This window comes from Cyprinodon variegatus, unplaced genomic scaffold (assembly GCF_000732505.1).
Source record: "Cyprinodon variegatus isolate N-32 unplaced genomic scaffold, C_variegatus-1.0 Scaffold961, whole genome shotgun sequence".
Taxonomy (NCBI): domain Eukaryota; kingdom Metazoa; phylum Chordata; class Actinopteri; order Cyprinodontiformes; family Cyprinodontidae; genus Cyprinodon; species Cyprinodon variegatus.
Window position 1 is genome coordinate 183,161 of NW_015151414.1, and position 6,000 is coordinate 189,160.

Below are 6,000 nucleotides of genomic sequence, written 5' to 3' on the forward strand. Positions count from 1 at the left end.
CATATAGGCTAGATCAGGAGTCTGCAACATGCAGCTCCAAAGACCCAAGAGGTAATTAGCTTTTGTCGGATTCTTTATATTTAAAGGTGATAACTACAAGTTTAACTCCAGTAAGTGGCGCAGTCAAGCTCATCTGATCCGATTTTGTATCATTTTGCCAGAGATTCTCCAGGTCTGCTAACGCTAATTTAGCCATTTAACTTACCTGTTAAGAAGAAAAATAGCAACCAGTCCACACTCCAAATCAGTGATGGCCGTAATGCACACCTACAGTTGTTTGCCAACTGCCAAATACAATTTACAAAGGAGAAAAGAGACAACCTTTGCATGGCTTCTGAGCCCCTTTGCTCCCTGAATTTGGCACCAACGTTTAAAAACATGACAGATGTTCACCCTCTGATTTTTTTTTGTTTTGAATTTGAGAAATGTAGTGATGAGAAGAAATCTTTAATCACTTCCATCAAGGATCAACTAGGATCTGGAAACCCCTGAACTTTTCTTATTTTTCTATTACAAAATGTATTTTTCTTCCATTATATTTAACTCAATGTAGGCCCATGATGCAAAATCCCAACAACAGGGGCCACGGCTCCTATAGACCTGGTCCTGGCCCCTGTTCTAAAGACATGATAAAAAAAAAAAAAAGATATGAGCTGGAAGAGACATAATAAGTTAGATGTTCCTTGGAACCATTTCATTTTAACTCTGCAATTCTGTTTTAACCGAGATCTATAAATTAAGGTGATCATTTCAGCCATATTGCGAGGAGAGCCACAGTTATCTTCTGCTAAAATTAATTTTTAACCAAACTGGGATAAAAAAACTTTAATTTAATCAAGCTAAATTTCTCAGTTTTACTTAATTTCTACTAATGATTTGATTTGAACTTGTAATTTTAATGTAAAATACCCAAAATATGTTATATTCCTAAATTATGAATGTAGATTAACTAAATATTCGAAAGTAACACTTTTATTTTATTTTTTAGTAGATATTTATTTAGGAAATACCCATGGTAAGAGATTTTAAAAAATAAATAAATAATAAATTGTTAAATAAATTTTTTACTTTCAAACCAAAAACAGAACAGAAATTTCTAATTAAATTGAATTAAATTGAGATTTCACATGTGGCTCTTTTGTTCTGCGGGTCCTTTGTTCTGCAGTTTCATTGGTCTGATGTCATTGGTCCTATGTCAAAATTTGCATGCTGTTTTTTTATGCTTAATGTGAGCATCAGAGCACATTTTGTTGAAAGAAAACAGCAGCATTTCTTGCTACATTAATACCAATCTTATAAGCACTACACACACTAGATCCTGTTTATCAATGTTTTTCCACTTTGAAAAGGTTTGCATTTAAACTTACCAGCAACTAAGACAGTGCCTATTTAACCAAACATAGTCTAAATATGTCCGTCATATGTGGATTTATCCTGTTTTCTTTTGAAGATATAAAATTGTGCAGAGGAAAACAGAGGTAAACCCCACTCTTATTTTATTTTTAATCTAATATGCTTTGTCTGTATCATGAAAAATAATACATTCAAGGGAAGGTAAATAATTGTATTGTATTTGCATGTGCACTGGAACTATAAGAGGAACTGACACTGAGCATTTCAAATATTAACTTCACTATACAAGTTGTACATATGGGCTGTAGTTACTCTGTGTAGCCCATTTCATGTATTTTATCTCGGGCTGAAACAATTAATCATATTAATCGATTATTTAAATAATTGTCAACTAATTTAGTAATTGATTAATCATTAACTGGTGTATAGGGCCACTAAAATGTGCCTTTACCCGACAGAGCGCCCCACTTAGAGCAGGAATTATACCAAGATTGTAAAAAATATGTAAACATTTTGCATTTGAGATTAAAAAAAGGTTTTTGTCTTTAAATATTCTGCATCCAGAACTCCTCAAGAGGAAAAGTTTGTGTTTCACCTTGTTTCATGTAGTAAAAAATCTTTTTTTTCTTTTTGATTATTAATTGATTCATCGAAAAAAATAATTGACAGATTTATCAATTTGCAAAATATTAATTAATTGCAGCCCTAATTTTATGGTAACATTCCAAACACATTTCTCCCATAATACAGCACTGAAGGGCAGCTGCTTCACCATGAGGATGCCCTGCATCATTATATCTGTGTTTCCTACAATCATATAATGTTTCTATTATACAAGTGTGTTTTTAATGGTAAAGGATTAAATGTAACACAACCTTTAATCATCATCCTATATTGCTTACTGTCTGACTCTTTAAATAGCTCCTTATGCAATAACGGTGTATTGTAATTATAAACATGTTGTTCACATCGAATTATTGGTAGGGACAAGTAGGTCGATCCAAAATGTTGGTAGGGACATGTCCCTATGGTCCCTATACAAACCTACGCCCATGCGCGGGTCTCTTGATATATTTTAAATGATAAACTATGTCTCTGGGCCCTGCCTCTATAAATAAGGTGGTGAGCAGCCACTGGCTGTAGTATTGCACGGAAATAAGAAAAGGGTTTGAATACTTTTTACAAGGAAGTGTTTGCGAATTTAACGACCTATTTTTCTTTAATCTTATCAAAACTATTCAAAACAGTATAACCCTGCGCAGCAGTGAGGAGGATCACCTTGACTGCAGTGAACTAGTAGCGTGTCCTTAAGTAGCTTCTCATTTTCCCTCTCAGGTCATCTGAGGACACTCTGGCTCACAGCCCAATCGGAAACGGATGAGTTTACGACCTTTTGCGCTGATTGTCGCCCTCCAGGCCGCTTTACGAGCCGACTGTGATTAACTAAAATACTTGTTTGAGTATGAAAACTTGGGGCTTTATTATTATTAAAAAACGGTATGTGTATATATAAAATATATATTGGATCCCCTCCGAAAGTCGCCGCGGAATGACGTCAGCACGTATTACATTGAATGATGACGCTGTTTGATCGTTAAAAAAAAAAGAAAAAAAATCAGGCGTTAAAATATTTGGGAAATAGGTCAGCAAACAGGACAGCAGCAGCGGCGCGCGGCCCTTTTTTAATGTTTTAGCCGTTTTTACTTTGAAGAAGAGCGGCTGGTGGGAGATAGATAACCTGCTCGGTCCAGGAGAGACAGACAGAGATGTCCGGTGTTTCCAGCATCAGCGGAGGGAGGCTGTAGCCGTCAGAGCGGCTCTCTGTGTCCTCGTTTATTTTTATTTTTTTTACATTTTATTTTAGGGAGACCCAGCTGCTTTTGATAACCGCCCGGACCGAGGCTGAATGGTTAGCCCGAGAAGAGAGCAACGCGGACGGATACCGATAGGGAGCACCTGGAGGCTGCTGTGCCGAGACCCAGGAAATCCCTCCACGCTTCGCCTTTTACAGCCTGGTAGCAACACAGCAGCCCACATTACTGTAGTTCTAGTAAGTTTACCGCTAGACCTCACACTGACCGGCCCGGCTAACACCGGCTAGTTGGCGCATTAAAAACGCTGCTCACTAGCTGTAATAATCTCCCTTTTAATGTTCTTATAGCGTATATGAATGCTTAATTATAGTTAAATAACAGCAAATAAGCTAGCTAAAAAACCTCCACATTTAGAGGCGTTATGTGAGCTCAGAGAGGTAGCAGAGTACTGTGAACTCCAAGTTGTTATTTAGATAAAACCAGGTAAACATTTTAACACAATTCAGTCATAAAAATGAGCGCAGGGCTCATTACAGACCGATTTAACCATTTCATGGTAACAAATATGTCAAAGTGGATGAGCCAGTAAACCTTGCTTCAAAAAAAAAAACCCTTTCCCCCATTAAATGTCTTTATTTATTAACTAAGATGAATAGAGGTTGAAAAATGTAAAACTTTTATTTTTTCTGAGGATAAAGCTTACAGAAAATGAAAATTCCAAATTTGATGTCTTTAGGTAAGAAAATAAGATTATTTAAAGCAGAAATGTTAATTTTTATAAACTTCACACCAGTTTGGGCCTCCTTTTGTATGAATTGATGCATCCATGCGGCTTGGTGTGGAGGCCATCAGTTTGTGGTTCTGCTAAGGTGTAATGAAAGCCCAATTTGCCTTCAGGTGATCTACCCTAATGGTTCTGGTGTCACACAGCCCCATAGAGCCTATGTGAGGTTCGGGTCAGGCTATAGTAGCACCATAGTGATTGCCAGCTTTTTTGCTACTTTGTGGGCAGGTTCCTGATGACTGTGGACTTCAGGAAGCAGCAGACCAACAACAGCAGACGCCACTTCGCACTGGCCTTCAAATTTCCTCCCTACTGTCAGATTTAAATGGTTAGAGCAGTGTGTTTTTGCTCTGAGAAGGTTGCAAGTACCCAGTTAATTCCCCACAGCTTGCACTCTAGGTTCCTGAGCAAAACTTTTAACCCCACACTGCTCCCCTGGCGCCACACAATGGCAGCCCACTGCTCCCCAAGGAGATGGGTTAAATGCAGAGGTACATTTCTCCAGTGTGAGATCAATAAAGTTCAGTCAAAAATCAATTATTATTAACTTTGGTTTTTGTCTAAAAAGAGGACCCATGATCAGAAAGCAATAATCTGGTACCTTGTCTCGTTAGCCAGGTGATACACTTCTGGAGTTGTTTCTAGTGCAGGAGAGGCTTTGCCACATTTGTAGCCCATATGCCCGACTGGTCTGTTAAAGTCACCCCTATATTGCTGAATGGATTTTGCTTAAAAGTCCTGATGCTGCAGTTATCCTTTTTGCTGATGTAACTTTTCTTATCACAATTTTTCCTTCCACTCCTCTTTCTATAAATAATCTTTTATGTAGCATTCTATGGACAAGCTGCTACTTTACCACTAACCTTTATTGTATTATCTGCAAGCCATACAGCTAAAGGAAACAATATTCCCTTCTTTGTGTTATGAATAAATATGAGTTTAATATTCCTAAACGAGTGACCGAAATAATGACTTTTTTTTTTTTAGATTTCCCTGGAAGGCACTTTTTGTATAGCTTTGTTCCTTTTTTAAATGGATCCATTTATGTCTGTTATCCTTTGCAGAGAATTGATTTGGTAAATATGTGTTTTATACCTTTTCAATGCCCTGGCATTGAGATGATTAAGTGTTGGGAATTTTTTCCTCCCAGGCAGTCTTCCAGAGTTTCTTTAGAAATAATAAATTCCTGGTGGATTAAGGAAGACTACAAAACACTCTGTGGATTTAAAACGTGTCAGTTTGTCTAAATGCTAGATTTTAATGACATACTATCTAACGCTTGACAGCCACTCGTTGCCTGAGGGACACTGAATCGATAGAAATGTATTTACAGTGCATTTTAAGTGTTTGGGATGTCTGGTTGTATTTCGCAAACATCTTGAGCTCAGCTGTTATTCTAGGATTTCATTTTGCCAAATGCTGACAATAGATACCAGAGTTTTCACTGTGGATTTGAATCATTGTTTTTTTTATTGTTTTTTCAGTGGAGAGAGTTTAGGGGAGTAAAAAACCCAACTGGTATTTAAATAATCTTACCTTTCTTGCTGAGATGACTTACTCTAAACATCCATCCAGATTTCTCAGTTGTAATGATTTACACACGTCTGCATTTGTCTTAATGCACATTTTTCTCTCCAGAAACCTAATCTAGCAATAAGGGCTGTTTTCTGGGGTCTATTTCATTTTCTCTGCAAAGATCAGAAAAAAAAAAACAAATCAGGAAATTAATCTGAAATGACTCGTTTAGGGAGATTTTACTGTTGATATCACCCCAAACTGTTAAGCTGACCTGTTTGGGGTGGCATGTATAATAATATCAGTATCTGACCCGATATTGGAGAAAATTCTAGACCTGTTATCAATGAAAATGGGGAAAACATGGTGTCTGTTTCTGTAGCACAGTTAAAAAAAAATTATCTTGAAAATTCTCCCAGATTCTAGTACTGATTAAACTCTTGATCACTTATCTGCCATAAATGACAAACTATAAGTTTGTGCAGTCAAAATTACTTTTAGAGTTGAGCCCCTTTAACATAATCTTTCAATATA

The 6,000-nt window shown here is 36.9% G+C and overlaps 1 protein-coding gene across 1 annotated transcript in view; it reads left to right on the forward strand.

Annotated features, from left to right (window-relative positions):
- The first annotated feature begins 2,850 nt into the window (after positions 1-2,850).
- Positions 2,851-6,000, forward strand: part of LOC107100340 (zinc fingers and homeoboxes protein 1-like) — a 13,977-nt gene continuing 10,827 nt past the window's right edge. Inside the window, exon 1 of the mRNA XM_015398791.1 lies at positions 2,851-3,403. The gene's annotated coding sequence lies outside the window, so the exon portion shown is untranslated. The remainder of the gene's footprint in view (positions 3,404-6,000) is intronic.